At 43.6% G+C, this 17,708-nt stretch overlaps 1 protein-coding gene across 1 annotated transcript in view; it reads right to left on the bottom strand.

Annotated features, from left to right (window-relative positions):
- Positions 1–17,708, bottom strand: part of ADAMTS2 (ADAM metallopeptidase with thrombospondin type 1 motif, 2) — a 188,629-nt gene that overhangs the window by 60,378 nt on the left and 110,543 nt on the right. The gene's annotated exons all lie outside the window — the stretch shown is intronic.

Here is a 17,708-nt window from a genome sequence, read left to right as displayed (position 1 = left end):
CCTGCTGTCAGTAAATCAGCCAGAGGCAAAATGTGATCCTACGATCCTGCATTTACCATCCTACAGTGAAAACTGCCTGTCCTCCCTCTTTGCTCCTCACTTCATCACTGTCACACTATAGCCCTTACAGTCCTGCCGACTCCCGAGAAAAGTTATCAGGAGGTTCCCCGGGAGTCATCTCACTGCCAGTGGGTGCCAACCAACTACTTTAAATTTTGCTTGGAGCATAAAAATTCCCCACACCCACATTTACCTTCACCCCTCAAGTGTTAGCCCCTCCAGACAAAACACCCAGTGGGCACTGGTACCTCTGAGGCACCAACCTGACATGCTTCCCAGCAGAGTGCAAGCCGCACTGGCTCCAGCTGGCGCTGGAATCACCCCAAGACCAGCAGCACAGCTCAAAACATTTACTACAGTAGCTGCAAGATTTTTGGTTCATATCCCAACTTCCCACCAAGTGTCCTTTCCCGGGAGGCTCTCCTGAGACAGGCACGGATGCCTCCACACACGGCCTGACCACACATCGCATGGACTCCTCCTCCAGGCGCCTGCTCTGCCTCTCAGCCTCTTGGATGATGAATTGTTGGATTTGCTGGCCCAAGCTGTGTTATTCCCATGTTGGATTTGCTCCTAAATGACAGTTTAATCAAATTAATACCTGTATCTTACCACAGAGGAAGTGAAACAAAGTTGCATCTGTAGTAAATGAGAAATGTGTCATGTTTTGGCATCTCAACTTTCCTTAGTTAACATCAGTAACTTTTTTGTATCACTGTACCACTAACAATATGCTAGAAAAGCTCAGGAGAAAAACTCAAAGAACTAAATAAGACACCAAATTGCTCCTTCACATTTTCCGCGTTACCTTCCTTCTGATCACCCCTGCACTTTGCACAATAACATCCCAAAAGTCATCTCAAACTGCACTGTGTTTTACTAAATCATCCCAAGACCTCTCCATCAGATGTTCATTTTCAGCAACTTTTGCCAAATCAGTGCATCAGCCACTAATTATTGGTGCCAACTTTGTTCTCCATCTCCCAAGAGCAGACACTTGGCATTTGCAGGGGCTAACAATAGCCTGTGTTGAAACCTTCTTCTTGCTCCCGCTAGGAAAAATTCACATTTGTGAAAATTAACCACTGAGAGACAAAGTTGTATTTTTCTCTTGTGCTGCTCATCCAGAATAAATCAAAAGGACAGCAGCACTGTAACAGTTCACCCAAAAGTCCCTCAGACAACCTCTTTTTTCTAAAGCCAGCTAAAAACTCAGTGATATTTCAGTGATTTTCTCCTAACAGTGCAGACCGTCTTCCAGTGAAGGAATAAAAAGTGCCCAAGTTGTCGATAGAAGGGAAACCTGTGCTTCTGGCCTAAGCATAAAATCAGGAGCCAGGCAGCTTGGCTTGTGCTCCTGCCTCTGACACAGACTTTCCCTGCCGTGCTGGGAGATGCAGAAGGTAGCCAAGAGCTGGGCAGCAAAACTGCCGAGGGAAAAGCGTGTGCACAATCCCACTTGATGCTGCAGCCTGGGGTTTTTTTGGGTGTCCTCCATTTTTGCTTGCAGTTAATGCAGGCAAGTGATCCTAACTGCTCCTAGGCAGCAAAGTCCTAGTCATTTGCTGACTCAAGAACCAGACAATGTCCCCAGCTGTGACAGCCCCAATGATGCATTAACATATGTAGAGTACATCGAAACTTAAAGAGGACAGGTCTTCATACCATGCAGGTGCAAACTGCTTACAGCATTACATGTCATACAAGATCCCTCTCCTCTGCTCCCTTCTCCCGAGCAATGTGCAATATCCCAATCTTTTACCTAAACTGTTCCACTTTTCAATCTGGTATTTTACTTTTTGTATCTGGGCTCTACCTGAGCTTCCACGTTCGCTGGGACTAGAGGTCTGAACACCCAGTACCATGGCAGCATCATGCAGCCTGGCTCCGATCCCCATCTCTAGGACAGGGAAAATTCACATTGACACAAACATCAGTTTTGCCTTTGCAGGTCTTCAGAAAAATTCTCCATCTGTGACAGTTTGCAATATCTGACAACACCTTATCTTCTGGTAATTTTTGCCTTGCTCATTAATCTTTGATATCATGTGCTTTACAGAAACCTAATTACATGACATCTCCTGATTCTGCCTTACCCATCGTGGCAGGCAAAGCTCAAACAGATGCTGTGAGTTACTGAAGCATGAACACGCTGCCTGCCCCGAAAACCGCCTCTCCCTGTGTTTTCTGTCACTTCCTTTAGGACATCCACCAAAAGCACAGTTGCTGGCTTGTGATCTTGTTTTGTTTTTTCATGATCCCTTTCAAAAAGGCTCAGGGAAATATGGCTGCACCTACAGTTCTTAAAGAGTCACTTATGAAGCTACTGCACTTTAATAGTACCAGCTTTAAGGTTCCCCAATCTCACAGCAGCAATATTGTCCTAATAAAGCAGTTTCTAATTTTTTACCTCCTCTTTCTGGTAGGGGGAAGGGAACTTTCTGGCAAGCCCAGAGCAGAGACCAGGACAGGCAGCTGGGAGACTGAACTGCATGTCGTTTTCACAGCCATCATCTGCGGCTTGTCAACACAGCAATGCACTGGAATTTCTTTTCAAATATGAGCGTGGAGCATTCAGACCGACCAGCCACCATTTCAAATGCAGCTTGTTTGCTTTTGCGGACACTTCATCTGTCACGGCAGGAACAGACAAACACCTGATCCGGCTGCTGAGCACCTTCTCTGCAGCCTCACGAGGATCAGCACTTCTGACGCGCTGTTTTGTCGCTGATATCCATTCCTGGAACACTCTCCTGAAGGGACTCCTGGCCTCCCATTCCTTCATGTGGCTTGCTGCAAACAACCAGCTTTTTTGTTGTTTTTTTTTAATTTTCATTTTTAACCCCAGTGACTCAGACTGAACACCAGTGAACTACAGCTGGAGCCCATTCTGTTGCGGTGGCAAGCGTATCTGCGCGTGCAGCGCTGCGACGGTGCAGAAGCATGGGGCACCCACCCCTGCTCAGCTGCACTGCAGCTGGTGGCAATGCCACTCCGAGCCTGGGACTTGCGATCACAGCGTAGGTGTCAGGCCATCCACCACTTGGCGCTGCAAACACAGGAGGAACAGGCTGTGTGGTAGGGAAGCAGAAGGAGGCAGGGTGGACTTGCTTTAGCTCTCAGCTTCCCACTGCTCAAGTACATCTGCACCTCTGGAAAAGTACCAAACGCCCTCGACAGCTTGACAAAGAACTGCTCTTTTGGGAATTGCACTTTAAATCACAAGTCATCTTTCTGTAATGCTCCCTGCCACTCGTATGCTGTAGGCTTCCATCGTGTCTGTCGTCTGCGATCAACTGACTCCCCAATTAGTCCCCAATTAGCCTGTTCGTGTATTGTACCAAAATCCTCATTTGTCTTCCATGGTAAATTGAAGCCCAACCCGTGGAGGTTGGAGGCAACAATGAACAGTCAACAAATCTTGCTTTTTATCCCCTGGCAATTTTTTCTCCCATTTTTAAATTCCTCAGTTTGGGGTTTTGTTTTTCATTCCAGTTGCACACAATTGTGATGTGTTTTGTTCATTTGCTAATCAATAGTTTCTCTGATATTTTTTTTTAAAACTTATTTCTGCTGGTTTTACAGCCCTGCTCACCTTTCTCTTTGCTTTCCGTTTTGTTTTCCAAATGTCCTCTATTTGTCTTTCTTCTCCCCCTTAACCATCCTGCTCAGATACATTGGTCTTTCATAATTTATAAATCCCTTTGCCATACTACAGTCTGCACTTGGACCCTTCTGCTATAGATCATTCATAAGAAAACTGGGTAAATCCAGCCAGGTGAATTAAAATGGAAGAGAGCTCCTGTGAGGTGAAAGCAAATTGAAAATGGTCTAAACGAGAGAAGCAAATCACACACAGTGCACTGGGTACATGATACAAAGTTACCCCTGTTTCAAAGGCATTCCCAGGAGGACATTGCCTCAACACAATTTTAACTTGGAGCTCAATTTTCATAGGATTCTTGTGATTTCTTGAATCACAGGTTAACACAGCGGCTGCTACTTGGTAAATCCTTAACCAAGAGCAATTATTGCAGCAGAACTCTCTTTGGGTGTGTCTTCAAATTCCTCCTCTTCCACTTTTTTATATAAACCAAAAGCAAGACCACACTAGTAGTCTAAAGACCAGGCATGCACCAGGCTTCCTCACCAAGGTTACGAATCCTCATCCTGCCCTTATCTGCAAAGAAGCAGTAATTTAAAAGGAAACCTTTGGGCTGCATGCCTTGCTAGCCATATGATCTCATTACGAGCTCCCTGCCTCTTAATTTACGGTAATGCCGTTTCTAGTCAAATCACATTTTATCACAGAGCCTGCTCCACCTTTCATCTGTCCGGGGGAAGTTTGCCATGGGTGTCGGGGTAAGCTGGGTTGGGCTCTCAAAAACAGGTCTCAGACTCCAGCTGCAAGAAGGCCAGCTGATATGGCAGCTCAGCTCCTGCTGGAATGATCTGGTCATGGCATTTACAATCAGGAGGAGTTCAAAGTATTTAACAGTATTTCAAATACTGTATATTTGGGCCTTTATAGAGCACTTCTTGTAAACTTCTTGGGGCAGAACAATTGTCCCATATTTGCAGAATGAATGCACAGTCTTGCAAACACACAGGCACAATCACCGTTCCCTTTCTTTCTTGTCACCTATGCAACAGCACAGTGACTTTAAATCTCAGGACATGCTCAAGTACCTGCCTGAATCAGAGTTATAAAGAATAACGAAGTTGAAACCTACCAAAGTGGCAAAATAGAGGAGAACTTTCAAAACTGAAAAAAAAAATTTGTCTTTTCCGAAGGATAAACCAATTAGCGCAGTGACAATGGCCAGGTGGACGCCGTGGCAAACGGCCAGGCGAGAGGCACTAAGAATAACCACAGCTAGATGTTGCCAAGGAGATATTTTCTGGCATGTCACAACAAAGAGAAAAGGTATTACAATGCTAAAAAGAAAAGTTGAAAACTAAATTGATCTCATCAGGGCCACCGTCACACAATGAATAACATAAAAATGAGAGATAATTGCACTGCTAAAAGATTAAGTGAGAGCGAGGTAATAGAATACCCCGACCCCGAAATGGTGAAACATACTGTGTTACAATTTCAACTTTCATATTACAACATAATAGTCAAAAAGGAGAAATGAAAGGAATGGCAAACCAGCCCGGCAAACTGATCTGTGTGACCTGGTTGAAATGGAGCTCTTTGAGAACTGAACATAAAGTTTTTCCAACAGCAAAACTTAGCCTTTGGAAAATTTTCAGCTATCAACCTTACTAATGCAAACACAGGTTTCACAATTTAGCACCAAATAATGAATGTGAGAGATGTTTCTAACTCAGTGCTTAAAAGTAAGCTCAAAAAGGGGCAAAAAAGCTACTCCATAGAAAATTAATTTCTGGGCCAACCTCTAAGTTTCACTGACTTAATTGACTGCATCTGGGAAATGCTTATCTTGCAAATATTTTGGCAAGTCATTGTAAACTGGCCTGTACTGCAGAGCCTGTGACTTGCAAAACATGTTGCCTGATTTACCACATCCCACCCATTTAGAGAGCCCACAGCTGCCCCAGGAATAGGGCTCCGTCCCTCGCAAGCCCTCAAGCGCACGTGCGCACCCGTGCAAAGTGGGCTTTGTTTTACATGACTCATGTAGAGCTACAAAGGGAGCTCAATGCTCTCAATCTCATTTGCAGCTAATGCATAATTAATTAAACTGCAGAGTTCAGCCACGTCTCCATGCAGGTGCTCGGCATAGAGCCACGGCTCCATGAAGCTGCACGAGCCCCAGAGATGCCACCTGAAGTCCCAAACGCAGAGCCTTCTCGCCTCCCTTTGAGCAAAGGATTAGGATCCGACCCACAACTTTCCCCGACCAGGCTTTAATGAAGTGTTTATGGGCTATTTGAATCCAAGTCTGCCACCGAGATACTCGAATGTCCAATCCGTATTCCAAGCATGATTAAATTACGGCAAATTAGCACATTAAGCAAGCTGCCTAGCTGACCCCCTGGCTTTGTAGGTGACATGTCTAACAATCCCACTTGCATTTTTAACAGAATGAAATGCCAAACCATGGTACAGGACCTGAATAACAACAGGTTACCGGGGATGGCAGTTGTCTTTCCATAAGCCAACTATTCTGCAAGAAGGGGAAATTAAGTTTAATTACAGTTTAACAAACAAACATTAAAAAACACACAGGAAAAAAAAAATTTAAATTCCTAGCCAGGGCAGGGGGTGTGAGAAGACGGAGAAAAGATAAAGAAATACATACAATAACTGTACATCACTGGAAATACTACTGAAACATAATGGCTGAAGTAAATATGCATCTTTCCAATGCTTTTTAGCCATAACTACAGAACAACAAATCTTGCCTTTTGGTAACGTTTCAAAGCAGAATTATTCCATCCTTTTAAAAAGGGAGCTCTTTTGTCAGGTATAAAGTCTCACAAAGTTGTAAATAATCCAATCAAATGTTTTCAATGTCAAGTATAACGAACATAGTATAAATCTCATCAGTGTAAATAACGTATCACACAAATGACAATGCAAACAGACCCTGTTCTTCTATATAATCATAATGATCTTTTAATTAGACAAAGTAAACGGGCTGCTTGTTTCACCTTGTGAAGAAAAGCATAGGAAGAAAGTTTCCAAATTCTAGGGTGAAAAATGCGTGCAATTTGAACTACCTGTAAGTTCAACCACCTTCTTGTACATCTCAGAATATTATGCCAGAAATCAGCAGTCTGTCAGAAGAAAAAGGTTAATTTGAGTTTCACAAGAAGAAAACATCATCCGCGCAGTCTGAGCAAAGGCGATGCGATGCACGATGCCTTGGCCACTTACACCGGCAGGGTTGGAATCAGAGCAAGAAGGAGTTATAGTTTTACCTATGTTTTGAAAATATCCTTGTTGCTAAATCTGCTTGGACTTTCTGCAATAACAAAACCAGCTGCAATCGATTAGAGACTGTAAGAAAGACAAAGCTAACTTGGAGGACGCAGGAATTTCTTAAACTTCAAAATGACAGTAAAAAACCCTGAGAGAACCAGTCTCTGCTCCAGTGAAAGCGCACGAGGTTTATTCCCAAGGCATTTCGAAATCAAGGGCAAAGGCTTCTTTTGTCATTTGTACAAGAGCTCTGAATCAGTCAGGCCCTACAAAAGGCGAACTGCTAAACGCTCCCCTTCCTGCTGCAGTGCGTGGGTGGGAGACAGGGTCCCAAAGACAACGGCTGAGAAGAGATGCTTCCAAAATGCAGCACTTCTCATGAGCATGTACCAGGGATGGAGAGAGGGGGAAGGAAGGGAGGAAGGAAAGAAGCTGGATGGATCCATGGATACCAAAACCCTCTGGAGAGAAGGGGCAGAAGCTGGAACACCACAAATGCAAAAGAGGAAAGTAAAAAGAAATCATGGTCGGTCTTGACTGCTGCAGTTCCCCACTGCCCCTAGGAAGGCAAAGCCAGGGCTTGCTTCCACCTCCTCCTGCTCCCCAGCCCTGAGAGCTGCAGCCTGCAAACAGCCTCCGAGCTTCAGGGAGCACAGGGATGAGAGCCTAGGTTTGCAAGGCAATCCATCTCCCCAGCGCACGTGGGCAGGGCTTTAATGTTTCTTTTTCAAGATAAATTTAGCATTAATATCTGTGGGCTTTAGAGGGATTAGAGGCAGGTCAACATGCAGTTGTTTAGTCTTCTGGCAGGTCCCAGATATTTTTAATTCCTTTTAGGTCAAATGGACTTGAATAATGAATTTTTTTTAAAGTGAAGAAACAAACAAATCATTTCAGTTCATCCGAAATCACGTTTTACTCATTTGATATGAAATCAAGCACTTCAAGTCTCAATTCAGAGAATCATTTAAAAATATAAGATTTTTAAGGGGAAAGAAGGGAAATGGTTTGTTTCAAACCCACTGCCATGAAATCCTTCAACATTTTCAGCGTTTTTCTTCCTTTATCTGTGTGAAGTTCAGTGAAAATTCAGTATCTTTTATCACCAATAAAAAATTTCACCCAATTCAATTGCAAGTGCCAGGACCTAAAAGAGTTTCCATTTGCCTCTTTCCACCACTTATCCCCCTTCCTCCAAAGGAACGATCATCATTTCAGGACCTCTGTATTTTTGTTGGATTATTCACGTATTATTGACAAGCAAGCTGTAGTCAGTGCTGTCTGACTTGTCCTTCAGATTGGCTCCCAGCCTAATCGAACTGAGGTCGTTTGTCTACTAAATGAGATGTAGCTGGTAGGATGTAATGCTCCTTGGCAGGCAATAGAGAACTCTCCTATTGGGACAAATCAGACACACCGCACCTCAAAATAAAAGCCTTTCAAGAATTATGTAGCAAGGAATTTATCTCCTGAATTAAAGGCAGTATCATCTTTGACTGTGTAAATAAGGCTTAACGTGGTCAGAAATTGCATTTGTATTCACTTTGCAGAGTGTTCTAAAATTGCTTTAGTATTAATGACTACTCTGCTCTTACTAGAGAGAATGAAATCAGACTTTGGAAAGCAAATGCACAATGTCCAGTAAGAAGGGCTGGGAAGCCTTTTTCATATATATATGTACACACATATATAGCTACACATATATATAGGTACACACAGATGTAATAATTGCTAAAATGAAAGAACTCTGTATTTTAACAAGGTATAATGGTGGTTGGAGGGTTGGTGGACAACTCACTTGTTAGCTAACATTCCTATTAGAAATGTTTTTAATAGGAGTCAAAAATATTGGAAAACTATCAATCAGAAGCAGCACCAAATTGAGATGATACTCAATTTTTAAAAATTCAATTAAATTCTCTTTAAATGGTGCTAACCCAAACTGATGCTAAAAAGGCTAGACAAGTCAATGGCTGTTAGAGAAACAGTAGAAGCTGTCAAGGGTAAAACCAGACAGTTGCTCCAAAGCTTCAAGCAGTTTCTGCCTCCTGAACTGGAACAGTGTATAAAGACCATTTAGCCTCTAACCTGTTACTTCGGCAGAGTAAACGGGAAACGTCAAAGCCAACACCAAAAAAACCTTTGCCTTGCAAAGCAATTGCTATAGTAATCAAGAAGTTAGCTAAGAGCTCTGCTGACATAAGTAGTAAGGGCTACCAGTAATTAACACATTCTCTCTAAAACTGGTAAAAACGGAGTCACTCAAGATCTGAGTTTCTGCAACGAGTCAGAGGTTTTATCCAAATACTGGACTTGGACTAGTTCAATTCTATCATCTGTTTCCACCTAGTTAAGAATTGGCTAACCAAGCTGCTCCTAGTTTACTTGATTTTAAAAATGCCTGTGATCAGTTAAACAATGACCATAGGAAGAAATGGAACAAATACAAAAACCTTCCACAAATCATCGGCTGTAACACCATAGTTTATGTTTCATTTTAGGAACCAAAAGGCAAAAAGCTGTCCAGGAGTAGACCCATCTTCTTTATTCTTCCAAAAAACTAAATGTTTAGATAAAAATACTGTTCATACAAACACTGAAAATACTAATTATTAACGCATACTGTGCTAATAGAAGTAGTAACGTGGTCCCCTCATCTAAAGTCAGAACAGACTATCGTCTTTCAGTTCTTGCTGAGCAAGAGAATATTACTCCTTCAGTTGTTCGAGAAATTCTTTATATTTTCCCATTACCCCAAAAAGAAGAGAAGTCTACAAAGCTAAACAGCAAAGCTAAACACTAACTGAACTCACTTTAAAGAAATAAAGTGCCATCTTGTAGCATGGGGGAAGCAAGGCTGGAGGGAAAAGTAGTATCTTTTGGTAGCTGAAGAAGGCACACTTTGGGTGTCAGGGTTTCTTCAACAGATTATTGTACCCTAAGAGCAAAGCTTCCTACCTGTCTCCTCAGCAACACGAGTATCACAAATACTGTCTCCTTCAGTCCACCTATAGTATCTGTTCACGCAGATCTGAGACCATAAATCAGTGCTGAAAAGTAATGTTTTTGAAAGTCAGACAAAACAGCGTTTACTTGTCTGACAACAGGGCTATTCAATTATGCAATACGAAAACCACATGAAAGTACCACAATCAGTAAAGACTCCGCTTGGCTTTCATGCCCTGGAAGCTCCCACGAGTCCCCAACAATTATTTTGGACTTGCAGGACTCTGCATGATCTTCTGGAGTGTGGGAGCGGGACATGTATTTATTGAAGCTGACACTAATCAATACCCATCACTTTCTCACTGGTTTCAACTTTATTAGAAAAATGATATCAACAGCCGCTACTGTCCCACTGAGCTTCAAAAGAAAGCAGAGGGCTGATGGTATCCAGGTGCTCTCATTGCCTGGTTCTCCAGCTTATCTTCATCTGAGCTCCAGGCTGCCTTCAGTGCAAAGTTTTCCATTTGACCTTTCCTATACTTCTCTTAGGATCAGAGAATTTTAATTTACTATTTTTTCAGTCTTTCCAATATATTTCTGGCTAATCTTCTTTAAAATTTCTGAAGCATTCAGAAAGGTTTCTTACATTCTGGTTTTAGTCCAAGGTGCCTTTTAGTCTGAAATACTGCAGTGCAGCTGGGCAGCTCTTACATTTTGCTGAATAACTGGTCCACCAAAACCAAGTTTTGATTGTTATGAAATTATTTCCAAATTGAACCGCAGGCTTTTTGAGGGGTAAAAAAAAAAAAAAAAAAAAATGGAGCAAGGACTCATGTTTCATTTCAGTGAACATATATTCCACAATATGAAAGTGCCCAACCAGCTCAGGCTACAGCAGAGAGGAAAGGAGGACATGAAACTATGCAAGCACCTGGGGGTGTTTATCTTCCAATGATAGAAGCCAGCTCTAGCTTGTGAAGCTGCAAATGTTGCAAAGTTAGTCCATGCCTTAGTTCTCTGAAGTATAACGTGCATTAAAGGAGTTAGTTCACAGAAAGAGCCGAAGGGCTGCACCTTGCCAAAGGACTGGAATCTGTGGGAGTTCGACACAACCAGGCAGTATGAGGGAGATCCTCAACCCTCCAGTCCGAAAGCTTGTTTTTTGCAGACATTGTCTAGCTTCAAGCTGTTACCTACTTCTTGACCCAAAAGGCTGTTTGTATGGGAGATGATTGTTATCCAAGTCTTTAGCAACATTTCTCAGCCTTGTTAAAAATCAGTAAATACTGATTCTGAGCAGTGAGCTGTGGGGGAAAAAAAAACCCACACCAAAAAAACCCCCACCACAATGAAAAAAAAATCACAATATGAAAAGAAGGGAAGCAAAGCAGCTAGCAAGGGAAAAAAACCTTTTAAAGGTGAAACCACAAAGCAGGAGTGTCAAACTGTGGTATGGAATTAGTGCAGCAACCATTACACATCACATGAGTTTCAGTTACCTCTTCTGACCGAGCAGTAGCTGTGGGCTCTGCACTGGGGTTTTTACGTTCAGGGGGCTAAATATTTTCAGACAATTCCACTAAAATTATGTTTAAAAAACTCATCCGGAAAGCCAAGTAATGCTCTGGGAGACAAAAAAGAACATCAGTATTTGGATCACCTAAAGTACGAGGAAAGTCAGCGAAGAACAAAATGTCTGAAGCATTAACCTGCCAGGATTATTTCTTAACATCACAAATTTCAGGTCCATTTGAAGTCTCACGACAGAGAAACTAAGGCAACCGATTGAACTTCCTTGTGAAAAGATTAAAAAAAAAAATCCTATAGAGTACAGCATGTGGTCTTGCAGATACGTCCTGAATTCACCCAGGGAGCCTGACGCCTGCTGCAGAAACCCTCTGTTGCCATTAGTCAAGGCAAAGAGAGGGTAAAAAATGTACTTTCTTGTCCAGCTGCAAATGCAGCTCCTCTCTCTTTGTTTCCCAGGCTTCTAGGCCTGGATCTAGCTCAATCCAGACATTACCTACAGTTATCCATCTCATCAAGGCCAAAAACATGCCCGATGGCCTGTGAGCAATATCCTGCCCCACTGGTATCAGCGGCTTAACTTCAATAGAGCCACGTTGCCACCTTCTCCTTGCGACTCAAGATAACCTTCAGAAAACCAACACCCTTCCCCAAAGACAAGTGATGACAAAACTCCAACAGGTTCTGTACATAACCATCTAGGCAAGGAAAGGGTTCATGCCAAAACGCGTGTGAGGGTTGTTTGGGTTTGGGGAGAAGAGTCATTCTGTTTGGCAGATACATGTAGAATATGACAATGCAGCCAGAGGGCTTTGGGAAGAGACATTTCTATGTGCTTCCAGGTGCTGGACCACTGATGGAAACGCTGGTGAAGAACTGCAAGAAAAGAGGCAAAAAAGAGGCGCTGATGGCATAAAAGTGCAGGGGTCTGAAAACACATATTTGGGAGGAACAGGGGACTGAATAGAGAGAAAGAACCAAGTGACAAAGAAGCAATGCCCAGCTCCCGGAGTGGGGGCTGCTGACCACTGGTGGTTTCACACTCTTCTGCACAAGCAGCTTGTCTTCACAGGCTCTGGGTAATGCAGGGTAGAGTCAACTGAACATCTGCTAGGGATGAAAATTTTCTCTAGGAAACCTAAGCAGCTGGTGGACTGGCAGGTAATTGTAAAGGAAAGAGCAGCATTAAACCCCTGCCCCTGAAGCAGGTGCCCAGGGCCGCTGGTTCTGCCATCGGCTGAAGCCTCACTGCTGCTCCCAACAGAGGCGAACACAGCAGCAGCACCTCTGCAAAGGGGCAGGGTCACAGGTGGTGACAAAAACGTCTTGGAAGACTTGTCGAAAAATGCTGAGGAGAGAGAGATTGCCACAACAGACAAGCATGGTGGCAAGGATCAGGCTGACAGGGCCAAACGGAGCCATTTCAAGTATGCAGGATTATCACAGCCAGGCTGGCACCCGCACAACCTTCTTCCTACCCCTGATTTCCTGACATGTTATCCTGGAATAATGTGCATGTACAGTCACACCAACTCACGGTTTACGAAGTTTGCCCAGATTTATCATAGAATCATAGAATAGTTTGGGTTGGAAGGGACCTCTAAAGGTCATCTAGTCCAACCCCCCTGCCCTGGGCAGGGACATCTGCAACTAGAGCAGGTTGCTCAGAGCCCCGTCCAACCTGACCTGGAATGTTGCCAGGGATGGGGCCACCTCTCTGGGCAACCTGGGCCAGTGCTTCACCACCCTCAGCGTAAAACATTTCTTCCTTAGATCTAGTCTCAATCTACCCTCTTTCAGTTTAAAACCATTACGCCTTGTCTATCACTGCAGGCCCCTTTTTTCCCTTTAATTTTGATTTTCTGTGGTGTGAAACTGCTTTTTTTTCCTCCCTTTTTTTTCTTCTTCCTTGTAGAAACTCTTTTGGACTGTCAGAAAATGAGGTTATTTAGTGATGAAGGTACTGTGCTATTTTATGAATTATAAAATTTAATGTCACTTTTTAAACAATAAACGCCAAGAATTTTGTCTGGAGCAATTGGATTTACTTAATAAATCTTTTTCAGTGGAAGAGATAAATCAGAAAATAAACTTGACTGTGTAAAGAAAACACAAAAATTCAAACCCCCATAATAAACAAACAGCCAAATAATACAGTTTGCACAATACTGATTAAAACAGACAACTACTTATCGAAGCTTTATGCTGAAGGCGTTAGACTCTTCAGTTTGTTGCATAGAACACGGGGCTGCAGCCAGCCCACACGTGCACTGGGGTCTGCACTGCCGTTTCTCTGCACCATGACACACGGGTGCTGCTAAAGCTCATTCCAGATCTGCTTAGACTGTAAATTCTGCAGGGCAGGGAGCATCCCCCACTGTGCTGGCACCATGTTACCATGAGGCATTTCCAGTCCAGGCTGGGTGTTAGGTATAACCATCATGCAAGCAGCTGATAGCAACAAGCCTCTTTTTCCCCTGGAGCCAACTGCTTCCTCAAACTTCTGTAAATCTCTGCCTCCTAACATGAAGTTAGCACGGCTCTGTAATTATGGATGTAGCATAAGGAGCAGACAAGCTGAATTAGGCTTCCGATTGCATGTCTAATTTATGTACAACTGCAGCAATTACAGATGCAAATTAAATAACTGTGCAGAAAATGGGTTTTATTAGCCATAACTAAAACCCAATAAAACTCAGTAGCTCATGCACATCTCTGCACTGAATGTGCCTCTTTAGAATGTCAATTAGAAATTTGAGAAACGACCGGGATTTTCTATTTCCTAATCTGGAAAAAAAAAAAGGATAAGCTGTCAGAGCACATGTCTTTCTTCCACAACAAAAAGAACAGGAGCTCTAATTGGCAATTTCAGATCAACACATTGTTTTACAGACAGCAGTCCTATGCAGCTTTTAAACACATTATTTATGCTTAGTCTTTCATGCCTGACATGGCTGACAAAAGTCTCATTTAATAAAACCATATGCTAAATGTAATTCAGCTTCAGAAGAGGCCCACTCTGACTACCTGGCAGGTTGGGATTTAAAAGTATAAACTCAAAGCTGAGGAACACTGTGCTTAACTTCACAGCCCTTCTGAGATTTGGGAAGTTGGGGGCTTCTTAGCACCATGTCCACTGGGTCCAGGGCTGTGAAAAGCCTCTCTGGATGTTTTAATGCTGAAACCACTCAAATCTTCCGTCATTCAGACTTAGCATGAGTGCTGCCATGTCTAAGGAGCCAGCGCTGACCTGTCAATTTGTTCAAAAGCAATAAAAAAATCGTTCCCATTAAATCAAGGTTAATCCTCCTGCATAGTTCTTATAGAATTCCCTGCTATGTGTGATTAAACCTACTCCATATATATGCAGCACAAATACCTGGACAAAAAGTTATATATACCACAGTGTGTCTACACTGTCCATTTGCTTCATTCCTTGTTTTGCAAGGGAGAGGGGATTTTACTGGCTGGCTGCATTACACACACGTGAGTTAATCACTCTGGCTCTGACCGGGAGTGACTGTTGGCTCTCAGCATGGCAACCCCAGCATGTTCCTGTATAGCCACCTATACACAGCAGAGCAGAGCATATCACCAATGCACAGCATAGTGACAAGCCAGGATTTCCAGCTACAGTATAGATACTCCCACTATACATCTGTTGTGGTTTAACCTCAGCCGGCAACTAAGCACCACACAGCCGCTCACTCACTCCCCCCAAGTGGTATGGGGGAGAGAATCGGAAGGGTAAAAGTGAGAAAACTCGTGGGTTGAGATAAAGACAGTTTCATAGGTAAAGCAAAAGCTGCGCATGCAAGCAAAGCAAAACAAGGAATTCGTTCACTGTTCATTCACTACTTCCCATGGCCAGGCAGGTGTTCAGCCATCTCCAGGAAAGCAGGGCTCCATCACGTGTAATGGTGACTTGGGAAGACAAACACCATCACTCCAAACGTCCCCCCCTTCCTTCTTCTTCCCCCAGCTTTATATACTGAGCATGATGTCGCATCGTATGCAATATCCCTTTGGCCAGTCTGGGTCAGCTGTCCTGGCTGTGCCCCCTCCCAGCTGCTTGTGCACCTCCAGCCTTCTCAGTCGGCAGAGCACGGGAAGCTGAAAAGTCCTCGACTAGTGTAAACACTACCTAGCAACAATCAAAACATTGGTGTGTTATCAACATTGTTCTCACCCTAAATCCAAAACACAGCACTGTACCAGCTACCAGGAAGGAAATTAACTCTATCCCTGCCGAAACCAGGACAGCATCACACATCCTTCCTTCCCCACCAGCTGCAGGCAGAGGCTTAGGAAGGGCTCCGTTCCTCCCTGGCCACCTGTGTACATCCCAGGCAAGGTGGGATTGCCCAGGTCCCTTCCCCAGGGGGCTCTGGCAGCCGCTGAGCAGGGCCAGCCCCTGGGCACCAGCATGAGACAGAAACACCCAGCTTCTCACACGGGGCAGGCAGCAGATGCCAGAAGGGGAGCAGGCAGCGTGCCACAGTTAGCGGGTGGCCTTGTCTCCAGGCTCCCTCGAATGTGGCTTCCACAGGTGCCCTCTTCTCCCACTGACATCCACGGATGCTCTCCGCTTCCTCAGCTGTCCCACTTCATGATGCGTTACTTCTAGTACAGCACCTTCCTCAACGCACACAGTAATACAGGTAGGACAGTGCATAAGATTAGCAGGATCATTGCTATTCCTGCGCCGCTTCCCAATGGACCTGGTCCTGCATACGGTGCCCTCCCTGCCGCTGTCCTGCGCTTCTCCTGGCAGGCCACAGCATGGACACTCATTCTGGATGCAGAAACCTCCTTCAAAATTTAAATATACCACATCCATAGACTTCCCCTTATCTCTTGTGGCAGTTATATCCTCAAACAACTCCAGCAAATTACTTAAGCATGACCTCCCTTGCCCTAATGTCTGCCAGGTAGTCTTAATTAAACTGTGCATTCCCATCTACACTCTCCACAACACCCTGAGCAGAGGTTTCCAAGATTTCCTCATTTTGTATATTCCCTTGGATCATCTATCATTAAACAGCAATAATGATAAGCAAAATGAAAAAGACAAGAATAGTTTTGTATCTGCAGAAAGACAGCACACAAAAAATAAATAACTAGAAATCAGTTATTAGGCCGGCCACCGTGCCTCTCCCCAAACAGAGATCCTGAGATGCTGAGCACTTCACTACAGCTACTGAAGTAAAAGATTTTCAAACATCGTGGTGATGAACATGGAGTAGAATCCAAAGAAGATGCTTTCAGAACAGGTCTTATCATAAAAAGGATAATCTAAGTTGCTAAAAGAGGAGAAGGACCAGAAATACTGATTCTGCTTATGATTTAAATAATAGCAGCATTTACATGGAATCATTTCCCGCTTTCATAACTAAAAGACTCATATCAAAGGTGTTATCATTTGATAATTCATTTTTTATGTTACAGTTCTAGATTCAGATGTTCCAGATTCCATAAAAAGCTTTAAAAAACCCCAACACTCAATGAGCCCACTCCCCTTCCCAAACTGGCCCCCTCCTCTTAAATCAATGTTAGATCTACTGCCAGTCTGAGCGGGTGCAGGAGCGTCCTGCAGCCACCGACTGCACCCAGCTCCGCCAAAGCAGAGGGACAGGCAGAGCTCAGCACAGACTGCCTCGGCACTCCAAGGAAACACCTTCTCGTGGAGGTGAACTGCTCTGGAAATGGTGATTTTGTAACACTGGGAACAGCCAAAGGACAGAGGCTGAACCCACACTCTCCAAACCTCCATCCGACAGTCACATCGCTGGGGCTGTAACACAACAGCAGCATCATCCTTGGCCCCAGGAGTCTGCCACAGAGCATGTAACAACCAAAGAAGGTGAGCAAGGTAACGTAAGGCACAGATTTATTAATCCTGTCTAAAAACAATTTAAGGAGATTTAGGATTTACACTTATCCCATGCCTGATTTAAAAAGATATTTTTAGTCATCCTTTGTTTCTAGCTGTATTTTGTAACCGACCTATTTCTGTTCATAATTAACACGGGGGGTTTGTTTTATTCCAGGATCAAGATACATACAGAAAAATTATCTGGGTTGTATTTGGACTGATGCAACAAGATAGTTACCTAAATTCTGAGTACAAGACTCTGTTGTTGCTGATGAGTGAGCAGGAGAGAAAGCAACTTGATTTTGTGATCCAGGCTCAACTTTGCATAGCTCAGCACTCAAAGAAATGCTCTGTTTCTAACAGCACAATGAAATCTGGCAGCATTTCCACAGCAATGCATATGGA

This window comes from Pygoscelis adeliae, unplaced genomic scaffold, assembly GCF_000699105.1.
Source record: "Pygoscelis adeliae isolate BGI_AS28 unplaced genomic scaffold, ASM69910v1 Scaffold34, whole genome shotgun sequence".
Lineage (NCBI taxonomy): Eukaryota > Metazoa > Chordata > Aves > Sphenisciformes > Spheniscidae > Pygoscelis > Pygoscelis adeliae.
The sequence above is the reverse complement of the archived record's forward strand: the minus strand, read 5'-3'. Positions and strand labels throughout refer to the sequence as shown.